The following is a 13,365-nucleotide window of genomic DNA, read 5'->3' on the forward strand; positions in this document are numbered from 1 at the left end:
AATTGCCATCAAGCGTGGAATAGTCTAGCCTTAAAGGCTAACACCTCATACTCATTAATTACTTTCAAACGTTCAGTTCGCCTGTTCATGAGCAGTTGATTTATATGACAGTCGCTGTCGTTACCTTCCTCCTCTCCAGTGAATTTCGTGTATTCTTATTTATGTTCGTTTAGTTAATTCATGTCGTGTGATTTATTTGCGTAAAATGTTGATTCATTGTATATTAAAATATAGAATTTTGGTTAGTTCCGTTCGTTACTCCCCATCGCCAACTCCCTGTATTTGTATGTATTGTATTTCGTAATTGATTCTGTTTTCTTGTATTGCATGCCTGCATTTGAATTGCTACTGTTATTTTGCGTTACATTATGCATATTTTAACAAGAGGTGCCAATGCAGCGTTCACACTAATGCACCTCTTTTTGTGTACCTTCCTCAATATGTAATCCCCTCTTCATGTGAAGTTCAATAAACTCAACTCAAACCGGGATTCGACGGCGAATACGTAACATTCTAGACATACTTTCTTGATCAAAACTTCACATCAAGCTGTCGGCTATGTGATCGATTGTGGTTCGACAACGACCTGTCGGAAATCGACAGCATACGGTCTGAAAAACGACTGCACAAGGTGGTGGAAGTGCAAGTGCGCTGCTTTTCCCGCCAAGAACATTGGTGAGTTTCGAGTCTGCAGCACGTGCAAGGAGATGCTGATAAAGAAAAAACGCGACTCGGTTCAGTACAACAAGAGATTACGTGTACTGCCCCGTGTCTCTACATTTGCCAAAGTTTAATTCCTCGGAGGAGAGCTTTGTCGCGCCACGCCTTCAGTTCATGTGTATACGACAGCTAACGCACGACAGTGCACAATTTGGCATCAAAGGGGTAGTGGTCCAAGTCCCCGTCGCCGCTATGGCGACGGGGACTTGAACATAACGACGCCGCTATGGACGCCCACATCAAACGTCGGCTCCTCTCAAAGTCAACGTAAAGGAGGGGATTGGCGAATGCGTCAAACATGAATGCATGGCTCGACTTTTTGATTGACACGCCGTTGTACCAACATTCGTGGCCGCAGCTTTCTTCAAGCGTGTGGAATTCCAGCAGCGCTGAAGTCCTCGCATCCACATCCTCCACTGGTTCGACGGTGCGCCTGACGAGGAACCAAGTATGGACATGCAAGTGACCGCCGACATGATAGAATTTCTAGCGTCTCTGGATAAGTCAGTTCTTTATCGGGAGAGAACGTAAACGCACCAACATATACACACGTGCTAAAAGAAGAATCTACAAGAGTGCCGCTTCCGTGCCACCTTTATGCTGAGCGAGAGTACTGTGGTGGTGGTTCTCATTCCTTCCTCTGAGAATAGAAACGAGATCGAGGGGAGAGCCGCAGATGTACCAGGAGATGCATGCGGCTTTGGGGAACACGAATTTCAACACAATTCAATTGTTTTGGCATCAATTTGGCACGTTGTCTCAAGCCACGTACATCGGCATACTTCCGGAGGGCTCTCCGAGTCTGCGTCGTACATGCTCGTACAGGTCCACAGAAATGCGTCAGTGCCTTCAACGCGTAGATTAGCAGCATGCTAAATTCCAACCTGGATCTTCAACGGATTCTGGACCACTATGCCTGCACGACCTACGTCGTTCATTGAATCCACAGGGCAGACATTGATATGCCGCATGTGCACAAGCCAGTAATCAAGTTCATGGAGGAGAATCCTTTCATGGCTTTCAGGCAGGTTCTAAAAGCACTCGTTGCTAGCATGCTCAACGTGATATATATTTCATCTCAAGAGGCCGCTTGGTCGTTGCTCAAACAAGAGCTTCGACGTCGTCTGTATACTCGCCTGGCTTCCAGAGGAAAGGACACCTGAACATATGTCCAACAAGTGTGGAAGATAAATGTGTTACAGAAATATGAAGATTGGCCTCTTGACATGAATTACATGTATTTGGCAGATTTCGTAGCTAAATATTGTTACAATATGCCCTCAAAGCCACATGATGATAATTCATTATGGCCACCATTCTTCAGAGAGGTTGTTGGATTAGAGGGGGTAACATGTGCTCCTATTTCTTCGATTTTGACGGGAGGTGAGTCTCCTGGACGATAACGCGATCAAGCTTTTCCACGAGGTAAACCTGCCTCGGATCGCGGAGATGCAAAAGGAGTACACAATCGGCGTTGACATTGGACATATAATGGAACTCTCTCGCTCCATTATATCGGAAGATGAGGTTCCCCAGGTAGCTACGCAAAACGAATCAGGACATTGACATTCTCGACGACCCCAAGTGTGTTACCACCGTGAAGAGTAGCGATAGTCCGTGTGCTGTGGTGCGATAACGGTTTCCACCGCCGATAGGCTGTGGAAGTCCAAACGCCCGGCATTGGCTCAACCTCCAGGGGACACTTTTCCCCGGAAACGGCTGCGCCACGCATGGTTAGATGCGGGAGGGTCCTGTCCTTGTGTGCTCTAGTAGGTGTTGTTGCAGCACATAGAGAAAAATCAATATCTGGGCAGCCTCACAATACAGCCTAGTGTTCGCATTTACAGACTACCAGTGTATGGGAATAATGTGATGCTCGGTTTCCCAGTTACATGGTGCTTGGAAAGTGAACGTTTCCTGAGATGACATGGTCCGTAAGCTATTGTGGTTGACTGTAACCCCGTGGTTGGCATATTACGAGAGCTGTTTGTACAAATTCCAAACGAAGCCTGGGTGGCTCGAGGTGAAGCCCAGTTTCAGCTTTCTGTCTGGTGTTCCGCAACTTGCTAAAAAGTTGCGTTGCAAAATATCGCGTGACGCATACTTCAAAGGCCCCGCCTTCATTTTCCTTTCCTCACTTTTTTCGGCTCTATGCACTGCCGCTGACAATGTCGAGTGCGAGCTGTTATCTCTTCTTCCGCAGCGCGCAATTTTGCGCGCTCTGCACAAGGAAACATGACTAGCTGAATATTTAGCCGAATGCCGAATATTTAGCCGAATAGCTGACTAGCCGAATACCGAGGCACAACAAGCGGATTGCAGAGCATGATCACGCACTGGAACACCGTAGAAAATGGCATAGTTTCGGCACCTGTGTTCGTGACCGCATGAGTGTGGGAAGAAGCAGACGAAGCCGAAATACATCTCACTTACTTTGGTGCGAAGTAAAGCAAAAAACACGCACACATTCTGTTTGTGTCTAATATTATTTCTCTGAACTTCAATTCAATTTGTCAACTTCAATTTGTCAATTCAAGCAACAGATCACACAAATAAAAAGATTGCCTTGAATAATTTTCTTAGTCACATGTCACAACGAGCGACGTCACACTGATGACTCGAATACGTCATTGTCCGGCTTGGAGCGCGGTGACCGCAAGGGGAAGAAAAAATAGCGTTCGGTTTTAGATCTTTCCGCGGCGCGTGGCGATTTAATACTTTGCAGCCACGATTGTTATCGGGCAATGTATTCTCTGCGCTTGTCCACTCAAAATGGCCAGACCGGGTGAGGGGCCCTTTAAATCGTTAATTCAGATACCAAGGAGAAGGAAGGAATCTCTGCATTAACTCGATCAGTCTTGAAATGTACAAAGAAAACAAAAGAAATGCTTGCTACGTCAACACGCCTTCATTGACTGAGTAAATCCGTGACCCCCACTTCAATTTCACACAAAATCATCACGGAAGCTGCAATTCACATCATTCCATCAGAGATTAGCACTTGCAGTGTTAAGGGCCTCTTGACTATCTCCACATGGTAGTTGCACGAGACCGACCTCTTCATCAAAGTAGACATGATCTTCTTTACCATGCGCGCAACCAGGTTTTTTTTTTCGCCAGCGAGCTGGTTACCAATAGGTCGTCCATTAATCGCGACATAGCCGGCATTTTTGACACCAGCGTGCGGGCTGCACAGAAGCGCACTTCATCCTCAACGGCTTCTGCAGTGATTATGACATTGCAAATGCCTAGCACCATTGAAACGCAAATACTGCTCACCGTAACCGCTGCTGACAAATCCATGGTCACTACCGACATGATGATGTATGGCGACGCACAGCTTGAAGGCAGGTGGCCAGTGCGAGACATGGCCAGCAGTATATGCAATGTAAAGGCATGAGGCATGGTACTACGCTAAGAGCTATGCCTGCAAGAGCACGGTACTTGCAGCACATGCTGCTACCTACGTAACCACGAGGAACAGGGCCTTGACATTGAAAGCACCTTGGGCACTAGCAGTAAGATGCAAATGCCATTGCAAGAACATTTTTGATGCACATGTATATGCTGCATATTCATGCATGTTGATGCATATATGCACATTGATGCATATCCGCATATTTTAAGTTTAAATAGGTTAAAGTAGATTAAAGTTTAAGTAGGTTAAAATGTCCCTCATTGAATTCCACCTGTCCTTTCTGTGCAGCAATCTTCTCACCTCCACGTTCACTTTTTGCTCAACTCGGAGGCCAACTTACAAGTATGAAAACCGAACATAACAAACAGACAGACAGACTGAGAACAAAATCTCAAATGCCTCAATAAGTACTTAAAAATTTCAAGGGGGACCATGCACTTCAAAACTTTATTTTATTCTCGATTTGGTTAAACTAGCCGAGTTTATATAATACAATGTGTTCATTTAAAATATACATTCAGTATTCTTCCTGCTGCATCCACACTTCAAACACAATTCTTAAGTTTTACATGGCAAAAGCAGGAACTGACTGAGGCGTGTCGTAGTGGTGAACTCAATTATGACCACACGGGGCTTTTTGACGTGCACCTAAATCTCAGTACACAAGTATTCTCGCATTTCACTTCACGTGAAGTGCGTCCATTGTGGCCTAAGCTACCACAAAATGTACTCCACCCTACACAAGCCGACAGTACATAATGAATTAGTTTACAAAATTCTGTAACGTCTTCTATTGAAGTTCAATCATGCAAAGCTGATACAGCGCAAATTGTAAATTTATATTGTTCTCATTGCGTTCCTATTTTCGCTCACGAAATTCTTTGCAAGAAATACGTCCGCTCATTCACGTGAATGATCACCATATAGTCGTCAAGTATGGCTCATTGTGTGGCATAGCTCACGACACTCTGCAAGTTCTCATGCTTTATGCCAATTGTGTACTAAAATGTACTATACTAGTTTCATCACACGGAGATGAAACCTATTGTACTTTTGCTCCAAATTTAAGTTTCGTCGGGCACACTTAACAAATATACGTTTTTAGATATTGAGACTATTAAATGGGAACTATGAATCGAATAAGGCAATATTGATGATATGTGGTGTTTAATGGCGCAAGGGCCAGGTGTGGCCAAAGAGCGCCATGACAAGTGGTGATGTTGACGATGTATTATGGAGATGTGACTTGGCTGTAAAGTGGCCTAAAATTAGTTGCTGTAAAGTGCGTAAAATCTACGTGATATAAAATTATGCCGATGACTAATGACGAATACTATGAACATTAAAATCCATAATAAAAGAATGACATAGAATTGAAAATATACGAGATGGTAAAAATAGCTGGAGCATTGTTGCCTCGCCGGAGCCCTTGAAATACAAGGGCCTAGAGGCACGTGCTATACGAAAGAGCTATCACAGCGGTATCCTCTGAAGAGAGGAACCGCTATGAACATGCGGGGCTAATAACATGCAGGACAACATCTTTCAGGAAATTTAGGACTGCGTTGGTATCAAATAGCGGTTCTGGGCCGAGTAACATTACGGGATGTAGGGGGATGTGCTGCCGGTATGCTAGGGAAAAATGTTTCCTTCTTTCAGATTCGGCTGCCCGACACTCCAGGAGGACGTGGAGGACGGTCAGCCTCTCCCCGCATCTACCGCAAGTTGGAGGATCATTTTCAGTGAGTAGAAAGTTATGCGTGCCAAATGTGTGTCCTATTCTAAGGCGACAGAATAGGACATTTGTTCGCCGTGATTTTGTTACGGGGGGCCAAGAACCTAACTGTGGTTTTATCACGTGCAGTTTGTTATTTACTTCTGCGTCCCACATACGTTGCCAGTGATTTCGCAGTTTCCTTCTTAAAAAAGGCTTGAGGTCTGTGACAGAGACCGAAGCAGCAGGATTAACTGTATGCAAGGAAATTGATGTGGCCATCTGGTCTGCTAGAACGTTACCCTCGATGCCCCTATGTCCAGGCACCCAGCATATAATGACATGCTGGTTAGACATATACGCTCTACAGAGAATAGAATAGAGCTCAGTAATTACGGGGTTTCTGTGTTTACAGTGTGACTTCAAGGCTTTCACGACGCTTAGGGAGTCTGTAAATAAAATTGTTTTTTGAATATTTGATTTTCTGATATGTTTCACAGCCGACAATAGTGCATGGGCCTCAGCCGTAAATATACTTGTTTCAGGGTGCAGTACACCGGATTCCGAGAAGGACGGACCAATGGCTGCGTAGGACACCCCGGCATGCGACTTTGAAGCGTCTGTGTAAAACTCTGTGCACGAGTACTTGTACTGGAGCTCCAAGAAATGCATTTTGATATGTGTCTCTGGCGCATGTTTAGTGACCTCTACAAAGGATGTGTCACACTCTATCAGCTGCCACTCCCAGGGCGGTACTAGCTTAGCTGGAGGCATTAGGCGTTGTTCGAGAACTGGGACATCCATTTCCGTGCTAAGTTCTCTTGCACGCAGTGAAAAAGGAAGTCTCATAGAGGGTCTGTTATGAAAAAGTGTTTCGCACGTCAAGTCGTTAGCGATTGTGAAACACGGATGTTCCTTATTAGAGCGAACCTTGAGAAAATACGTTAAGCTGATGTTTGTTCTCTGAAGATGGAGTGGCCACTCATCTGACTCTACATATAGGCTTTCAACAGGGCTTGTCCTAAATGCGCCAGTGGCCAGACGGATACCCAGATGGCGAACGGGGTCTAACATCTTAAGTGCGCTCGGTGCGGCCGAGTGATATACTACGGCACCATAATCTAACCGTGATCGAACTAGGCTCTTGTAAATATTCAATAAACACTGTCTGTCGCTACCCCACGTTGTGTGGGATAGGACTTTAAGTAAGTTCATTGTTCTAAGACATTTTTCTTTAAGATGCTTTATGTGAGGTATGAAAGTGAGCCTGGAGTCAAGAATAACACCAAGGAATTTGTGCTCTTTGTTGACAGGGATTTGTTGTCCGCCCAGTTCTACACAAGGATCTGGGACCAGGCCTCTCTTTCTTGTGAAGAGAACACAAGAACTTTTGTGGGGGTTGACCTTAAATCCGTTTTCGTCTGCCCACTTGGAAACCTTGTTCAAGCCCTGCTGTACCTGTCTTTCGCATACTGTGAGATTGCAGGATTTGAAGCCTATTTGTATATCGTCTACGAATATGGAATAAAAAATGGCAGGTGGTAGTGAAGCACGTAGCGTGTTCATCTTAACGATAAAGAGAGTGCAGCTGAGCACGCCTCCCTGGGGTACACCAGTTTCCTGCGTAAAGGGACGTGACAGTGCATTGCCGACTTTTACTCGGAAGGTACGATTTGACAAATAGCTTTCAATTGTGTTCAGCATATTTCCACGGATGCCAATTTCCGACAGGTCTCGCAAGATACCGTAACGCCATGCCGTGTCATATGCCTTCTCCATATCGAGGAATATCGATAGGAAAGACTGTTTATGTATAAAGGCATCGCGGATATTTCCTTCTATGCGCACAAGATGATCGGTCGTCGACCGCCCTTCTCGGAATCCACACTGATAAGGATCGAGCATATTGTTGACCTCGAGGAAATGTATTAGTCTGCGATTTATCATTTTTTCAAAAAGCTTACACAGACAATTAGTTAGAGCTATCGGACGGTAACTTGCCGCCAAGGAGGGGTCTTTTCCGTGCTTCAGAACAGGGACTACAATCGCTTCTTTCCATGTGGATGGGAGGTATCCGGAAGCCCAAATAGTGTTGAATAGTGTAAGTAGTGTAACTTGTGTGTCAGTATGTAGGTTTCTGATCATGTCATACATGACTCTGTCAGGTCCCGGTGCAGTGCTTTTGCATGTGTTCAAGGCAGCTTTCAACTCGGCAATACTAAAAGGTCGGTTATACGGTTCATTCTGCCTGCATTTTCGTATGATTGGCTTACGTTCTATTATTTCTTTATGTTTAAGAAAGGACTGGGAATAATTGATTGAGCTCGACACACGCTCAAAGTGCTCCCCAAGTGAATCTGCCTGGTCTTGCAGAGTTTCGCCTTGTGTGTTTACCAAAGGGAGGGAGTATGTTTGTCGTCCTCTTATCCTACTAACCCTGTTCCAGACTTTCGCCTCATCTGTGTACGAGTTGATGCCCGATAAAAAGTTCTGCCAGCTTTCTCTTCTAGCCTGTCGGCGGGTTCGCCTGCCTTCGGATTTTACTTTTTTAAAGTTGATAAGATTTTCTGCAGTGGGAGAAGCGCGTAGCAAACCCCACGCTTTGTTCTGTTTTTTACGTGCGATCCTACAATCGTCGGTCCACCACGGGACGCGCCGTTTGCACGAGAGGCCATTTACTTGTGATATGCATTTAGATGCGGCATCTATTATAAAGGCTGTAAAATACTCCACAGCAGCATCAATTTCTAACGAGGAGATGTTATGCCATGAGATACCAGTAAGAGTTCGAAATTTGTCCCAATCAGCTGTCTCAATCTTCCACCGACGTGCCTGTGGTGGATTTTCGTTTTCTTGGGGTGTTCTTAGTAGTATGGGGAAGTGATCGCTTCCGTAAGGGTTCTTTGTAACTTCCCATTCAAGTTTAGGCAGAATAGAAGGAGAAACTATGCTGAGATCGATTGAAGAAAAGGTTCTGTTTGCTAGAGAGTAATATGTGGGTTCCTTCTTATTCAAAAGGCACGCACCACAAGAAAAAAGGAACTGTTCAACAAGACGACCTCGCGCATCTATACGAGAGTCGCCCCACAGGGAGCTGTGCGCATTGAAATCGCCAAGAACAACATAGGGTTCTGGCAGTTCATCTATAAAGGACTGAAATTCATGTTTAGTTAATTTGTATTGTGGGGGTATATAAAGCGAGCAAATAGTGATGAGTTTGCTTAGCAGAACAACTCGCACCGCCACTGCTTCAAAGGGCGTTCGAAGCTGTAAAGGTTGACATGCTATACTTCTATGTGTGAGAATCGCAACACCACCCGATGATGCGATGGCATCATCGCGATCTTTACGAAACGTAACATACGTACTGAGAAAGTTTGCGTGTCTGGATTTTAAATGTGTTTCCTGTAAACACAGCACTTTTGGATTATGTTTGTGGATGAGTTCTTGCAAATCATCAAAGTTTGTAAGGAGACCTCTAATGTTCCATTGAATGATTTGTGTATCCATATTTAAAATAAATTGGTGCTGTGTTTACGGAAACGGACGGGATGCCTTAGATTACAGAACCCTTTCGAGGCCCTGTAATAGGGGTTTTGTTCTTTCTGGAGCGATCGAGGGAGCCTCGCCGCTCCTTAGGCGCTTGGTGCGCCTTGAGGATGGGTGTAGTGTCCATTGCCTCTTGTGAGGCGCCGGACACGTGCTCTTGCGAGCGAGATGTTTCCCGAGAGAGTCCCGCCTTGGAGGGCAAGACCCCTGCGCCCACCAGCCCGGAGGTCGATGGGGCTCCCTGAGGGATCTGGCTGCGCCGGCTGTTGCCAGCGCTGGAAGGGGCCGGGGAGGTTGGGGCAGCCTCGGCTGCGCCCACCTTCGGGGTCGATGGCCCCGTCTGCTGTGTTGGCGTAGCAGCGTTAGCTGCAGCCGCCGAGGGGGCGGATGGCGTCACTGCCGCCTCACTGGGTGTGGGTCGGACAGCCGCCGGAGACCGTTGTGGCGCTGCCCCCTGACGCGCCACATCGGCAAAGGTGTGCTTTGGCAGGAAGGATACCCGCCTGCGTGCCTCTTTGAAACTTATGTTTTCTTTTACTTTAATTGTAACTATTTCCTTTTCTTTCTTCCACGATGGGCACGACCGCGAGTATGCAGCGTGCTCCCCTTCACAGTTTACACAATGGAGAGAGTTTTCACAAGTTTCAGAGGTGTGCTCATGAGCACTGCATTTCGCGCAGGTTTGGCGGCCTCGACAGCTCTGTGAACTGTGACCGAAACGCTGGCATTTGAAGCAACGCAGGGGATTTGGAACATATGGGCGAACACGGAGCTTGATATAGCCGGCCTCGATTGATTCGGGCAGGACACTTGATCCGAAGGTGATTATCAAGTGCTTGGTTTGGATTTCTTTGCCATCTCGCCTCATCTTAATTCTTTTGACATTGATTACATTCTGTTCACTGAAGCCCTCCAAGAGTTCAGCCTCAGTGAGCTCGAGCAAGTCATCGTCCGACACAACGCCGCGGGTGGTGTTCATAGTACGGTGCGGGGTTACTGTTAGTTGGTGATCCCCAAATGACACTAGCTTAGGCAGTTTCTCGTATTGCTTCTTATCGCGGAGCTCCAGGAGGAGATCACCGCTTGCCATCCTGGTCGCCTTATAACCGGCTCCAAAAACATCAGTCAGGGTCTTTGATACAATGAAAGGTGAAATGGTGCGTACTGGTTGGCCTGGTGTTTCCGAGTGAACTACATGGAAACGTGGGAAGTTGTGGACTTGGCGTCCGAAAAACTGAAAGACTTCATCGGTGCGCCCTCTTTTCTGAGGGCGATCAGGGAGTTGAGGAAAGGAGCTATCCATAAATATATGTGATATTTCGGCAGTAACGCCAGCCACCCACCATGGAGTCCTACAAGGGGACGCTGCAGGACCTGTGAAACACTGCCTGCAAACGCCAGCTGTACATTACCACTATAACCAAATATGAAATAACCAAGGTTGGCTATTCACACAAGGTTAACCCTTGCTGCCTGGAAAAATCGGAATGAAAAGAAGCCAGAAGAAGACAGGAAAGGTGGAAAGTAAGGGAAAGACGAAGGTTGTAGGGAGAGAGAGACAGGAAAAGGCAACTACCGATTTCCCGCGGGTGGGTCAGTCCGGGGGCGCCGTCTACGTGAAGCAGAGGCCAAAGAGGTGTGTTGCCTCCGCCGGGGGGCCTTAAAGGACCAAACACCCGGCATCGGCTCAACCCCCAGGATCCCCCTTTCCCCGGACACGGCTAAGCCGCGCACGGCTACACGCGGGAGGGTCCAACCCTCTTGTGCTCGGGTACGTGGTGTCGCAACACACCAAACGCCTGCTGACGCAGACGCCCCTGCGGGGAATAAGGCAATATTCAATTCGATGTTAGAAATATGAAAACAATTCTACACCCCTTGCAAACTAAGGCAACACTAATAAAAGAAAAAAAATCATGACCGCACAGTGCATACCTGGTCAAGTACTTGACCTTGTCTAGAGACAGCTGGCTGTTCTTCCTTAAGAGCTTTTCTAGGATCATGGCCCGCGCGATCGCGCCCAGTAGGGTGACATACAACCACTTCGTAAAACGCCTGCAAAGAGTAATGCATATAATATGATCACGCTTGGCTATATCAGCTCACAACACAGATTCCACTTTGAGAGGGAGCATGCAGTTTGTATTCCACCGCGAACTTAAGCAGAGGTATTGCATCGTCTAACCACTACAGTACACTTCCATTGATTCAACTCCGGTATATTCGATGCTTCGGTTATTTTGATCCCGGCCAAAGGTCTTGGGCAGCGTCCATGAACTCTAATGGCCCCCAAAAATTTTTGCTCTTTATACCCTAAAATTTGCCTTTACCGGACAATTCCAACTAGACTAGTCAGCATATACGTGCCTGACACCTTGTAGTGACTTCAATAACGACCCTTTTAGAGGTAGCGTCTCTCTTGGTGGAGGTTAGGGGAAGGTGCGTGCTTTGAAAAAAGGTCACCTGCCATCATAAATATGTATTTCTCTAGGGCCTGCCCTAGGAAGCTTTTCGAACGGTGACCATAGGTCAGAATGAGTGTTTGCAGTTCTTGCCAGTTATAACATGCGCGTCTTTTTTTAGATAATGGGTTGGCAATTGCTTGTGCGGTGCTATTGAACCCCAAACCACACCGACCAATTTGTATGCTTTACCACATAACATAAGCCTACTGCAAGAAAGCTGATTTTCGAAAACTGGTCACATTGTGCAACAATACATATTAAACCCTTGCAATTTCTCTTGCGAAAGAAATCGGATGCGTGTAAGATTTCTACTTTGCATATAAGGTTTATGGTCATTTCTACGTTACTTTTCACCTTACGACACATAGAAATTGAGTGCACGTCTAATTGAAGGGGATGTTAGAATAGGGAAAATATTCCCAAATGTATCGGAGAATGTACTTCCGTTTTTACCACACGTTGTTCAATTTGACTTCATGGCTAATTTGACCAATTTTCTTGGTTTCATCAGGGTCGAATTAATGGAAGCCTACTGTATCACATTTTCTGCACATATACGGAAAAGGTGCCGCACCAACAGCATTTCAGAAATACAAACTCAATATTGATGCATCTCAATTTTAATAGCAGCTAAAATATAAAGTTGGACTATGCTTTGAAAGTAAACAAGTAGGTCTGAAAGTAAACAAAAGGTGACAAGATTTGCTGCCTAGCTACTCACGTCAAATTTATTCATAAAAAACGTATGTCATATAGTGAAGATGTTAATCTAGTTCAACCGCGGTTCACTGGCTGTGTTGCTTTAAAAGAACGTACAGGCTTGGTTCCGGTGAAACTTGCTTTTTTGTATTGCATTCTGTTCCTCGTTGGCGCTTCTTTTCGATACCATTTACTACTGCGATACAGTTCGACTTATAGAAGACAAACAACTTTGCAACAATGGCAGTGTTAGATTGCACAAAAAGCCTACAGAAGAATTTTTCACTACAATGGTAACCACCCGACAAGGTAGCCAAAGCGAAAAAGGGAAGGTATTAAGCTCTAGCTCAGCTTTGCAATGCGGACTATGACTAGAAATGTGAATATGAACCGGTGCTTGCTGGAAATTATCACCACGGCAATGGTCTTGGCCAGCAGCAATAATCTAGTTTTCAATCCACTTGGTTTCAAGTACTAAACATAACTGGAGACCATCATTGCTCAAACAGCCTGTGCTGACGTCACACTGATAAGACATTGATTTACTCACCTTACTGCAGCAGCATCCAACTCTTGAGCCCTGTTTCTGGTCACATCAAGAGAATCCGCTCTTCACTCCTAGTGTGAAGCTGCACAAGAAAGCACTACATTCAGCCCAATGCAAGTGGATTACATTTCATTATGAGAAAACTACAACAACTGCGTGGATATTATTGGCGCGTTCCAGTTATGACCAGTACTGTTGGCAGACGACGTTGACAGCTAATACCACTTTGAGCCCCAGCAATGTAACAAGTCTG

At 45.8% G+C, this 13,365-nt stretch overlaps 1 long non-coding RNA gene across 1 annotated transcript; it reads left to right on the forward strand.

The window, feature by feature from the left end:
• Positions 1 to 5,663: 5,663 nt before the first annotated feature.
• Positions 5,664 to 6,535, forward strand: LOC140216572 (uncharacterized). The gene is made up of 2 exons (XR_011893196.1): positions 5,664 to 5,880; positions 6,398 to 6,535. It is a non-coding gene; the product is annotated as an uncharacterized lncRNA (long non-coding RNA).
• The last annotated feature ends 6,830 nt before the right edge of the window (positions 6,536 to 13,365 follow it).

Source organism: Dermacentor andersoni, chromosome 3 (assembly GCF_023375885.2).
Source record: "Dermacentor andersoni chromosome 3, qqDerAnde1_hic_scaffold, whole genome shotgun sequence".
Taxonomy (NCBI): domain Eukaryota; kingdom Metazoa; phylum Arthropoda; class Arachnida; order Ixodida; family Ixodidae; genus Dermacentor; species Dermacentor andersoni.